The 14,053-nt window shown below is 36.4% G+C and overlaps 1 long non-coding RNA gene across 1 annotated transcript; it reads right to left on the bottom strand.

Annotated features, from left to right (window-relative positions):
- Positions 1-8,671: 8,671 nt before the first annotated feature.
- Positions 8,672-12,219, bottom strand: LOC149196334 (uncharacterized). The gene is made up of 3 exons (XR_016254634.1): positions 11,885-12,219; positions 9,266-11,759; positions 8,672-9,141 (listed from the first exon to the last, which is right to left on the bottom strand). It is a non-coding gene; the product is annotated as an uncharacterized LOC149196334 (long non-coding RNA).
- Between the last annotated feature and the right edge of the window lie 1,834 nt (positions 12,220-14,053).

The raw sequence follows: 14,053 nt of genomic DNA on the forward strand, positions 1-14,053 counted from the left end.
CTACAGCTTCGCTTGGAGTTCCCTGTCTCGGCGCCAACATCAGGCTCACAAGGAGCGGCCACTTGTCCTCCCGCAACTGCGCCAGCTCGCTTCATCGGTTCAGAGTTTTAGTTACGTCATGGAATGAGTCATCCGCCACCTTGGCGGTCAAATTGGACTTCAAAATTCTTTATGCCGCAGCTTAATCCCCTATTAAATCCGATCTCCCCATCGGACGCATTCTTAGCTGTTAGATCTGGGGCCCTCCAGATCCGACGTCATTCGCACATTTCGAGCGATTGACTTGCTCGACGATTAGAGCGAGATGGGCTTTCCCAGGGCTAGTTTCGCAACCTCTGCAGTGTCCATGGGCCTTAGTCAGCGCGCTTCGACCGAAATCCTTGTCGTTCCACGTTGGCTGCTAACTGCCACTATTTACAGGTGTTTCTAATCGCTGCTCTTAATTCTTTGAAGTCTATCCCAATCTGATAGAGTCATGGTTCTCTAATAACTCTTCATGGATACAATTCAAATCAATTAAAATGACTTAAAAATAAATAAATTAAATCATATTGCTAAATAAAAATAAAACTTAATAAATTAATATATAATATTTGTAATAAATTAATCTATAATATTTATTAAATTAAGGTATAATATTTGTAATAAATTAATTTATACTATTTATTTTATATAGATTTAATTGTTTTTTAGTTATTATTTTAATTTTGTAAATATTATTGTAACATTTTAAATCTCCTCAAAATTATTATGAGATAATTAATTCATGATAATGATGTTAACATCCACTAAGATCAATGTGGTCTATTGAACTTTAAGAAAATAAGAGATTAATTGAGACTCTTTGATATTTTATTTCTATGATAAAAAAAAAAAAAAGGGAAAGAAGCATTCCTAGGTCACTATAGTTTTGTTGACTTAACAAGTCAATAAAGTTGTAACGTGTGTTGGAAATGAGAAAAAAATGTTTTTCATCTTGAACTCTCTTAGTATTGTAAAAGTGACAACCTCTTTCATCCGAAGGTGTTAATAATAGAGCAACTCTGAGTTTCACTTGGGAGCTCATAAGAATTAGTTATTATTTTTACAATGTTCATTTTCTTATTAGCACTCGTCAAGACAAAAGGATGCATTTAGTTAGAAAGAGTGAGGTTGATCACCTCCTTATAATACCTTAGCTTCATTTTCCCCTCTAGCTCCTTATCATCCCACAACTTATCTTTAAATTTGGAAGAATAGTATTTTTATATTATCTTAATTCTCCAAGAAGATCTCCTCCTTTATCCCCCAATGGTCAAGCCAAGACCACGCATCCTTGTGCCATCCCGGCTTGACCAAGAGGTAGGGGTTCTAGCTAGAGCTAGAAGAAGTTTTGGGGAGCTCATAAGAATTAGTTATTATTTTTACAATGTTCATTTTCTTATTAGCACTCGTCAAGACAAAAGGATACATTTAGTTAGAAAGAGTGAGGTTGATCACCTCCTTATAATACCTTAGCTTCATTTTCCCCTCTAGCTCCTTATCATCCCACAACTTATCTTTAAATTTGGAAGAATAGTATTTTTATATTATCTTAATTCTCCAAGAAGATCTCCTCCTTTATCCCCCAATGGTCAAGCCAAGACAAAAGGATACATTTAGTTAGAAAGAGTGAGGTTGATCACCTCCTTATAATACCTTAGCTTCATTTTCCCCTCTAGCTCCTTATCATCCCACAACTTATCTTTAAATTTGGAAGAATAGTATTTTTATATTATCTTAATTCTCCAAGAAGATCTCCTCCTTTATCCCCCAATGGTCAAGCCAAGACCACGCATCCTTGTGCCATCCCGGCTTGACCAAGAGGTAGGGGTTCTAGCTAGAGCTAGAAGAAGTTTTGGGGAACCTCATGGCATCCATGTTGTAAAGCTTCTTCTTATACATTATATACCTGGCCATGGCCATACTTTGAATCCACGCATCCTTATGCCACCCTGGCTTGACCAAGAGGTAGGGGTTCTAGCTAGAGTTAGAAGAAGTTTTGGGGAACCTCGTGGCATCCATGTTGTAAAGCTTCTTCTTATACATGAGATACCTAACCATGGCCATACTTTGAATGGGTTTAAAACTAGCTTGACTCAAGAGTTTAGGATGGGAAGTATTTCCTTTCATCTTGAGATTGTAGGTTACAAATTATTTTTGGATCAACTCAAATTTCTTCCATGATTCTCTAGATATATTAAAACCCCAAACCTCACAAACATATAAAATAATAGGGGTGACAATAGTCTCAAAGAAAAACCATTTTTTTGCTCCAAACCTCATAATAATTTTTTCATCCTTCAATAATTTTTTGTCAATACTACAATTCTAGTTGAGCTAATAAATGTCAATATTTGAATATTTGTATAAAAAATCTCTCTAAATAATTATTATAATAGATGAAATTATCAATTTTTTAAAATCTAATATTCATATATATGTGTATATAATATAATTTAATATAATAATAAATAATAGATATTAATATACCTATTTAAATTTAAATTGAAAAATGATTAATCGTAGTTAGTATATTTTGTTTGATTTTTAAAACTTATAAACTAGACACACACCCTTTTCTAGAAGGGCAGATTTTTTCACTTCTCTTGTGCCATAAAGACCAACAGCCAACGTGGGGCTGACATTATACGAGTGAATTAATACCCCACGCCAATAATTTTGAATGGAGTTATACATCAATATCTTGAATGGATTGAATTGATGGCATCGCAATTTCATTCCATGCGATGCCCACTCCGTCTCCATCCTCAACATGACTTACACGGCTTCTTCATTACAGCCGTCGTGTACATCAACAAGAACACGCAGCTCACGTGCTTTGGATGGATCTATCTTTAATTTGTTTTCCTTCTCTCATGCGAAGAAGACCAACTGCCGCCGTGGGGGTATTCAACCATTTCATACTTCTCATTCTCCGTTCCTCAACGTGACTTCTATCTATGCACACGGCTCTTCCTTTATCACAATCGCATTGTATATAAAGGTGTGTAAGAGGCATTAAATATATATATATAGTTGGGAAAAAATAATATAATTAATTTTATTTAAAATAATATAATTTATTTATTTAAAATAAAAATTAAAAGAAAACAAATAAACTATAAATAAAATTAAACTAAAAGAAGAAAGAACAATAGAAACAAAACATCAATAGAACAAAAATAAGAAAATAAAATTAAAAAAACGTAAAACAATTAAAAAAAAAAAAAAAAAAAAAAAAAAAAAAAAAATTAACATAAACAAAAGTATATAATTTCAAAACATTTTGGAATAATAAATGTTCGGTTTTTTTATTTTTAATGTAAAATATATATTTTTAAAAATTAATACAAAAATATGAAATCAAACACTGACATTTAAATTTATATCTCATTAAGGTTGAAATTTAAATTATTTTTTATTAAAGAGAAAATAATAATTTATATATATGTCATATTATTTTTATTAAAGAGAAAATACCAATTTATATATATATGTTCGACTAATGTTTAATTCTCGTTTGCTTATTATTTCAAACTTTTACAATAACTCCTCCGTAATTTTTTATGATATAAATGGACATAACAATTTTCACTTCAATTTGAAGTTTAATATATCATTAAGCATCCGAGCAAAGGATATTTTATTTTACTTTTTAAATCTTATAAACTCCTCGTATATCCTTTTCTTTTACGTATATTTTATTTTGCTTTTTAAATCTTATAAACTCCTCATATATCCTTTTCTTATATTCGCTGCATAGTAAACACCAAAAGAGTGGTTGCCATTGACCTCTCTAATGTAGTATCTGATGCAGCATTGCGAGGTAAACTTTCCTCGTCTATTGGCAACCTCTCATTATTGAGCACATTGATTCGTTTAGGTAATGCTTTTACTGGAGGAATTCCCGCAAAGTTTGGCCACCTCAAAGCACTGCAAACACTGGACCTCAGTACCTTGACCTCAGTCTCAATACTCTCAGCGGTCCTATTCCAGTCGAGTTGGGCATGCTACAGAAGGTAGAGCACCTGAACCTCGAAAGCAATATGTTGATTTGTGGTCCTATTCTAGTGGCATTGGGCCTTCTACAGAAACTAAAGAACATGCACCTCGAATTCAATATGTTCAACGGTCCTATTCCAGCCGAGTTGGGCATGCTACAAAAGCTAGAGGACTTGGAACTCCAAGAAAATATGCTCCATAGTCCTATTCTAGTTGAATTGGGCATGCTACAGAAACTAGAGCCACTGCACCTCGGAGGCAATATGCTCAGCGATCCTATTCCAGTCGAGTTGAGCATGCTCCAGGAACTAGAGTACCTTGACCTCAGTGTCAATACTCTCAACGATCCTATTCCAGTCGAGTTGGGCCTGCTCAAGAAGCTAGAGCACCTGGACCTCGAAGGCAATACTCTCAACCATAGTTGCGAGGGAACGCCCCCCCTCGAACCCGCTCCTGAATCAAGCTCCAGGCGAGAGCGGCTCCGGAGCGCGCTTCCGAAATCCGGGAGCGATTTTTGGGAGCACGCTCCCTTGAAAAAATTTGCGCTCCCTGCCATTTTCGGGAGCGTATAGGGGAGCGGTTGCTCCGTCGCTCCAGGAGCGATTTTTTAAGCCCGAGAGCGATCGGGGAGCAATCGCTCCCGATTGCTCCCGAGCATTAAAAAATCACTCCGGAGCGATTCGCGCGGCGCCGGGAGCGGTTAGGCAAAAAAAATTACGCGGACGTACAACCAAAAAAAAAATTGTTTTAAAAGCCCAAAGGGCATAAAAAATTTCATTATCAAACCATTGAGCAAGAGCTTGGCAAAGAGCAAGAGCAAAGGAGCAAGGAGCAAGTGCTGAGGAGCAAGGAGCAAGCCTGCAGAGGTAAATAGCTTAGTAATTTAGTGAGTCTAGTTAGTTTAATTTAGTTAGGTAGTAATTTAGTTAATTTAATTTAGTTTATTGAATTTAAAAATTATGAATTTGAATTAAATTAATAAATTAAATTAATTAATCCCAATAAATTAAATTAATTTGCAGATTCTGGGCATTTTCCTCTTCCTGGTCCCTTTTATGGTTATTATGGTGCTGGAGAGTAGGAAACGGAGGGGCCAAACTTAAGAGGGGGATGAAGAAGCTGGAGAAAGTCAAATTGGTGAAAACCCCAGTGAGGAGTAGCTGCAGGAGGGTGAACATGACCCTCAAAAAACTAAACAAAACCAAACTCCATTGTGGACATATGTTAACAAGGCTAAAACAGGGAGAGGGGGTGGAACCACTAAATTCCATTGCCCCCATTGCAACACTGATTACACAGGTTCATACACCCGTGCTAGAAGACACCTATGCGGGAAAAGGCCATGGGATGGAGAGAAACAAATAGGAATCAAAACTTGTACAGCGATGTCAGCAGCGGATAGAGCCAAATACATAAGGGAAGAGGAGGAAGCCCAATACAGATCAAAAAAATCAAGGGGTTTCTTTGAACCAAGCTCACAATCACAAAGAACTCCTTCAGCATCCTACCAATGAAGTGGATATGGAGGCACAGGGTCATCATCTTTAAGGCGTAGAACCATATCAGATTTCCTTGATGAGGGGTGTAGTAATGATGTGGATTCAAAAGTTTACAGGTTTCTCTATGCATGTGGGATACCATTCAATGTTCTTCCTCACCTTATTGGCACGAAATGGTTTCTGCCATAAATGATGCCCCTAAAGGATACAAGAGCCCTGGGTATGACAAGGCAAGAACCGTTGGCCTTGATCATGAAAAAGCAAAAATATCACATTCTTTGAATAGAATGACAAGTTCTTGGACTGACCATGGGGTGTCCATTGTATCTAATGGATGGACAAATGTAAAAGGCAAGCCATTGATAAGTATTCTTGCTGTGTCTGTTAGTGGTCCCAACTTTCTAGCTACACATAATTACTTAGACAAGTTCAAGACCGCCATCAACATTGCAGAAGAATTACTCTAAACAATTGAGTGTATTGGCCCATACAAAGTCATCCAAGTCATCATTGATAATGCTCCTAATTGTAAGGCAGCGGGAGCAATTATTGAGGATAAATACCCCAACATATTTTGGTCTGGATGTTTGGCTCACACATTGAACCTTCTGTTGCATGATATTGTCAAGAACAAAAATGAACAATACCAATGGATTGGTGATTTGTACAAGGCAAACAAATGATAAAATTTATTACAAATCATAGCAATACCCATGGACTTTTCCGCAGTCACTCGAGATTGGAGTTGTTGAAGATTGCGAAGACCAGATTTGGTAGCTATTACCTCACCTTCAGGCGCCTTTTGAAGGTAAGAGAGGCATTAGCTAGCATGGTATCAAGTCCACATTGGCAAGTATTGAAGGAAAGCGCTACAAATGTAGCTGACATGGCAGGTTTTGAAATGGTGGAGGAGGTCGCTCTTGATGGGCAGTTTTGGACATGTGTGAGGCAGGTATTGGATTTCACCAAGCCAATTTATCACATGATTCGGTTTGCAGATACAGACAAACCAGTGATTGGCGAGGTGTATGAGCAAATGGATACCATGTTAGGGAAAATAAAAGACATTGTTCATAATAGAGATCCCAACTTGTACAAACTGATTCATGATTGTGTGTGTGAACGGTGGAATATGCTTAATCTTCCACTACATTGCTTGGCGTATATCCTTACGCCAAAATACTACTCTACATCTTGGTTGGGCCAACCTGCAGCAGGGGGTGGGGTTAGGACCAAACCCCATTTAGATCCAAAGGTAACTAAAGGATATTTGGAAGCATTAGAAAAGTTGGTACCTGACAGGGAGGAATGTGCCGTTGTGCGCTTTGAAATAGGCAAATACTTCAATGGCACTGGTTTGTATGGTAACTTCCATGCAATGGACGACAGAGATAGATTTGATACTCTCACATGGTGGGAAACATATGACGGGCATGGAATTTTTCCAAAATTGGCAAAAAAGTTCTTTCACAGGTTGTAAATACTTCTTCTGCAGGCTACATACATAATGTGAAAAGAAACAGACTCGATGAAAACCGAGAAGAAAGCTTGGTTTATGTGCACTACAACTTGAGGTTGTTGAGTCATTACTATGATCGGGCTTATGAGGATCCCACGTGTAAAATTTGGGACAATCACCCAAAGGATGACAATTTGAAGTATGGCATTGTACATATTGAAGAACTAGAAGAGGAACTTGTAAGGGATGAAGATGAAGCAGCTGCAACAGCCATGCCACCTCCACCTCCATCTCCACCATCCAATAGCAGTGCTCGAGGTCCAAGTCTTGTTCCTTTGTTGTCGCCACCTCCATCTACACCCTCACGTGGAGGTTCTAGTTCTAGTCGTCAGTCTATGCGGGAGACTCCTAGAAGACCACCACGACCTGCTTATACTCTTGGAGACTCTCGTGGCAAGGGCCACATGTAGAGTTACAATTTACTTGTCTTTTTTAGTTTCTATTAGACTTTAGTTTTCATAACTTTTGAGTTTTAAGTCCTTGAATCTTGACTCTTGACTCTTTCATATCATAATGATATTTTTTGTAAACAATATATCACCGTGACAATGAAAATTTGAAGTTTGAAGTTGGGCCTTGGCAATTATAACTCACTGGTAATGATTGTGAATTATGAATATGATGCTTCGTGAAAGACTAAAGTTGTTTCATTTCATTTCATTATTCATGTTTCATTTTATAAATTTATAACATTTCATATCATGTTAATAGTTAGAAGTTAGGACTTAGAAATATCTTAGATATTACTTCTTGTAATGGTTAAACTTAGCTTACAAGTACAACTTTGGTGATCAATGATGATAAATGTTGTTCAATTTTCAATTTTGAAAGCTTGAGTTGAAACTTTAAGATTGAATTTGATGAATCATGATTCATGAGACTCAATATGTTGCAGTTGTAATATGTATTTTACTAACTTGTGGACATGGTTAATGACCATTATAATTTCTAGATGATTGATGTGATTTGGTTCAATGATCAATCTATGTTTTTTTATGTTTTTTTATGTCTAATTCATCATTCTACATGTTTTTGTTGACATATCTGTATCAAAAATTAAAAAATATATATATTTTAAAAAATTCACTCCCAAACAGGGAGCTTCTGAAAATGGTTGCTCCCGCTCCCAAGCAACATGGCTCTCAGCGGTCCTATTCCAGTCCAATTGGGCCTGCTCCAGAAGCTAGAGTCCATGTATCTGGATGACAACACCTTGTGAGGCAGAATTCAATTTGAATTGGGCAATTTGACACAACTTTCAGATCTATCCATTTCTGGTTTTAGTATTTCCGGTTCTATTCCCTCTGAAATATTTAGACTTCCCCTCTCCACTCTGTCTCTTAGTTTTAACCTCACAGGGAGAATACCTAATTCCATTGCCAATTTGACCAAATTAACTGACTTACAGCTTTCTGAATGTGGACTCACTCACATATGTGAGGTCATTACCAATTTGACCTAGTTGACGTACTTGGATCTCTTTTGTAACCAACTCACTACCATACTGAAAGGTATTGCCAATTTGGTTAACTTAGTGAGACTAGATCTTTCTCAAAACCATATTATCGAGTTTTTGGAAACACAACAAAATATATATTCCATCATATAATTGTCTTGGAAGACCAAAGAATGCCAAACCAAGAATCATAAATATATTAATAACAGAATCAAAGCTCGAAGCAAGCAAGTGTTATTTCACTCGTGTGCCAAAACATTCAATACAATGGCAAACTATTAAACATTTATAAATGAAACCCTCAGATGATACAAGATGAAAACAGCAAGAGAACTGCATTGTCCCAAATAGTAGCAAACTCTAAGATAGAAGCGAGGTCGTAGCCTCATAGTACAAGATATATACAACCTAGGGGAAAAACCCCTTAAAGCCCTAACATTTAAAAGACCAAAACACTGTCAAACTAGTGGACACCATAATAATAGCAGAAGGCTGGGGCCAAACCTACGCTCTAAGCCTTCCACTTTTAGCCAAAGAACACTCAACCAGAGTATGATCTTACCCAGATGTGGATGAAGACCCACGTTGAAGAAGCGCCTTCCCGCTGGGTAAGGCCAAGAGCCACATTTCTGCAACCAAACACCCTGTGTGGTAAATGCAGTCACAAGAAAATCGATTAGAGGGTCTAGCGAGGTAAATATCACATACAGCTAAGAATGTTAAGGAAAAAGAGAATAACCTGTTACAAAAAAGAAACAAACTAATTACCTATAGATAATTATCCATTCTCGGACTCTAAGGTAGAAACGGTAAAGACTTCTTCAGCGTTGAACTGGGCGTCCATATGTTCGAAGCTACTGAAGGAAAGCCCCTACCCGAGCAAGCTCCGCAGGGGAGCGACATAGCGGATGAGGTCAATCCCATAGCAATCCGAAGAAGAGGGAAGCCCGAGAAGAGCTCCACCGTCGGATCAAGAGGAACGAGCTGATCCGTTGATGAGGCGGGGTTTCCAAGTGGAGCAAGTGAGGACGGACGGCTTGCCCAGGCCACGTACAAGATGGGCAGGAAGAATTACTATCAACCTTATGAAACATGTCATGCCATGTGATGACAACGACGAGGGAAACACAAATCGATATTGGAAATCAAGCCGCGTGGTATTCAACCATAAAATCAAACCCTCTAACATTAAGCCAAGTATTAATGACATTGGAACAACAATATTAAACGTAAATGCTAGACGTGCATATATATCTAAAAGAGCATTGTAGACGAGTTATTAATTACAAAAATTTCTTTTAATGTGACTGTATATTAGAAAAAAAAAAAGTTAGGTGGAGTCATTACAAGTGGTATCAGAGCCGAGTTACAAAAATGCGGCCTCTAGCAAGCAAATTGCAGAAGACTGAAGGTCTTGTGAACAAGCTAGGGGGGAGATTTGGTCTCGAAAGACAATCTCATGGTTGGGTGGTTGACTAGCTACAACCAGAGGTGACCTCTTCCTGTGAAGTTACTTGAATGAAAGCAACTCAGGTATGAGGTATCTTCTGGAAGTTTTGTTGATATTATTGAACCGTGTTAGAAGAAAGTTATGCAAGCAAATAGTTTTTCTAAAAATTCTTAGCTAGTATATCAATTTTTATGGAAGAACTCAGTTACATTTAACTACAGAGTTTTATTCAACGTGAGGGTTTTAGAGGAAGAAACAACTGTCAAGGTGGGATTATCCCATTGTGAATTCTGGTGGTGTTAATTGTAAAAAAAAACACAGTACTGTCATCTTTATAGGACCTGGTAAAATTGACAGTTAGCTTTGAAAGAAAATAATATTATAATTTCTGTATTGGCAGTTAATGAAAGGAAATGATATTCTAATTCTGTATTGACAGATTACTTGAAAGAAAATGATATTACAAATCTGTATTGATTTTAAAAGAAAAAAAAAAAAAAGACATTTCAGTTCTGTATCGTTAATTCGCCTTAAAAAGGAAATAATTTTACAGTTTAGTCTGACAGACAATCTATATATAGAAATGTTGTTACAGCTCTATTTAGGAGCAGGTAGAATGACAGATATTCTCAGTGGAAAGAAAGTTAAAAGTAGTTCTGTAAAATGCTAAATTAAATAGGCTACAGTGATAAAGCATGTTAATGACCGCCTAGCTAAACCATACAAGAATCGAATAAAATAAGACAGTTGAATGTTAAAGAATGACAGGACCCTGTTTTGGAATTTCTAAATAATAAACCCACTGTAACCCAAAGAAATATTTCGTGCATTCTGAAAAAGAGTTGAAAATAAACAACAGATTTGCATGCATGTAAAAAAAATGAAACAAAAGTGCAAAAGAATAGAACTAAGGAGTAGCCGTCAACGAGCATAGGTCATACATAAGGCTCAGGGGTTCGAACCCTGAAGGGACTCGGATTTTTCAGAGACTGATAAACCTCTTCGGAACTCTACACGTCGAACCAGAAGATTGATGAGGGATGAAACCCTCTGCTGATAACTCTTCATAATTCGGCGTATCAAGGGCGGCCATTTACAATGGAATTAGCTTCCGAAGAGTGATATAAGCCTAACCCTGGTAATAAATTAACAAATTCCTCCAGCCGTTAAGTGGAAGGACTAAGACCCTAAATGGCGGTCACCATAGAACCTTCTTTCTGATATATTAAAATTAAATAGATGGTAACAGAAAACATGCGCGTCCAAAACCATATTATCAAGTTTGTGGAAACACAACCAAATAAACATTCCATCATATAATTCTCTTGGAAGACCAAAGAATGCCAAACCCATAATCATAAATATATTAATAACGGAATCAAAGTTCGAAGCAAGCAAGTGGTATTTCAATCGTGTGCCAGAACATTCAATACAATGGCAAACTATTAAACATTTATCAATGAAACCCTCAAATAATACATGATGAAAACAGCAGGAGAACTACACTGTACTGAATAGTAGCAAACTCCGAGATAGAAGCGAGGTCGTAGCCTCATAGTACAAGATATATACAACCTAGGGGGCAAAACCCCTTAAAGCCCTAACATTTAAAAGACCAAAATGCTGTCAAACTAGCGGACACCATAATAATAGCAGAAGGCTGAGGCCAAACCTACGCTCTAAGTCTTCCACTTTCAGCCAGAGAACACCCAACCGGAGTATGATCTTACCCGGATGTGGATGAAGACCGACGTTGAAGAAGCGCCTTCCCACTGGGTAAGGCCGAGAGCCACATTTCTGCAACCAAACAACCTGCGTGGTAAATGCAGTCACAAGAAAATCGATTAGAGGGTCTGGCGAGGTAAATATCGCATACAGCTAAAGAATGTTAAGGAAGAAAAGAATAACCTGTTACAAAAAAGAAACAAACTAATTACCTGTAGATAACTATCCACTGCCGGACTCTAAGGTAGAAACAGTAAAGACTTCATCAGCGTTGAACCGAGCATCCATATGTTCTAAGCTAATGACGGAAAGCATAGCGAATGAGGTCAATCTCATAGCAATCCGGAGAAGAGGGAAGCCCGAGAAGAGCTCCACCGTTGGATCGCGAGGAACGAGCTGCTCCGTTGATGAGGCGGGGTATCCAAGTGGAGCAGGTGAGGACGGATGGCCTGACCGGGCCACGTACAGGATGGGCAGGAAGAATTAATATCAACCGTATCAGACATGTCATTCCATGTGATGACAGCGACAAGGAAAACACAAATCGGTATTGGAAATCAAGCCACGTGGTATGCAACCATAAAATCAAACCCTCTGACATTAAGCCGGGTATTAATGACATTGGAACAGCAGTATTAGACGAGTTGTTAATCACAGTAATTTCTTTTAATGTGACTGTATATTAGAATTTTTTTTAGGTGGCGTTGTTATAATTATGCAAATGATTTGATGTAAAGTTTTTTATTATGTAATATTGGAGAATTTAAGTGATAGGGGAGGCAATTGGGATATTTTGACAAGATCTAATTCTACTATTTTATGACATCCCAACTTGAAAAGAAATCACTTTGTTTTTTAGAATTTTTATTGTAACGGGTAGTGTAGCGACGATCCATTTACATATTAATTTAATTATCAATAATAAGTAGATGGGTGATAGAGATTTGAAACTTTATTGGAATATTCTAAAATATTTTAATAATCACAAATAAAAGATTGAGATTTATCTCAAAAATAGTTATGTTCTTTTCATCATTTTAATTAAATTGATTAATTAAAAAAACGTTATATGAAACTCTCTTAATTGATGCGTATAAGTACTGATATATATAAAATTTATGAGTTATAAATGTTTACATTCTTTGTTGGTCTGGCACACGAGATTCGGACTCAGAATTTGGTGGTTTACATAAATATGTATTATTTTTATCAAAGAAATGATTTTCTATTTTATGAATGTTATTATTTTAATATATTTTGAAGATGTGATAAATATTAATTAATAGAGTTTTTAAACGAGCCTAGATCCATCTAACCACAAATCTATCAATTCCTAGAAAGGGATTAAATCCATCTAGATACAAACCTTTCCTCAAATTATTAATCCAAAGTTATTAAATCTAATAATATTAATACCACCGATTGGACAATATGTTACAAAAGAAACGTCTTAAGTCTGTAGCATAGGAAAGAGTATATGTTATGCTATTTAATTGAATATTTAAATTATAAATTTGAATTATTTTATTTAAAAAGAAATTTTAAGTTGGTGGAACTATTTGGATAAGGAATCTAGTTTTTTATAGCCTAAGGTGAAAGTAGATAGTATATAGAGTATATCCACTTAAGGACACAACAAACTGACTATATAACCAACCATATAATCGATGTAGAAATTATGTTGAGTTATAGTGCAATATTTATGAATGTAATAAAGACTACCTGTAATGAAAATTGATATCATTGTGAAAGTTATCTACAATTCAAAATGTTTGGAATTCCAACAGTGAAAATTGTTGGCCATCATATGTTGGAGCCCTAAAAGAAAGTGCATTAGCCTAATGGATTGTTGATTGGTGAAACTGATCCCATTCCTTGGATTACAAGTAGACAGGAAAGAATGTTGTGGATTGGGGTTGTTGTAGGTTGAGAATTGATTATGAATAGAGGAATTGGACTATATGAAGAGAGTTTAACTCAACCATAGTTAAATCAAATTGGTGGATTTATAATTTTAGCTTAAAGGACGACCTCTATTACAATGAGAGTTGGTGCAACAAGGAGCCTATGGTTGGGTGGAGTGTCCCTTTTTCACAATTAGTTAGTAGATACGTCCTACAAATATAAGTGTTCGTAACTTGTGATTATGTGCCATGGATTATATTACATTCCAGTTTGTTCAATTCTATTTGCAAGTTTAACTGTGCATTTTAAATTTATGATTTATGATGACCAAATGGTTTAAAAATATTACATAAGAAACTTATCTAAATTTCTCTCATACCCTTATATCAAATAATATTAATCTAGAGTAAAGTAAATGGGCATATGGAATGAACATCATGGATTTGCACGCTTGGAGAAAGACAAACATCGATGAA

The sequence above is a fragment of the Pinus tabuliformis genome, chromosome 2_2 (genome assembly GCF_031772625.1).
Source record: "Pinus tabuliformis cultivar Carrire ecotype Pingquan chromosome 2_2, CPIR1, whole genome shotgun sequence".
Taxonomy (NCBI): Eukaryota; Viridiplantae; Streptophyta; class Pinopsida; order Pinales; family Pinaceae; genus Pinus; species Pinus tabuliformis.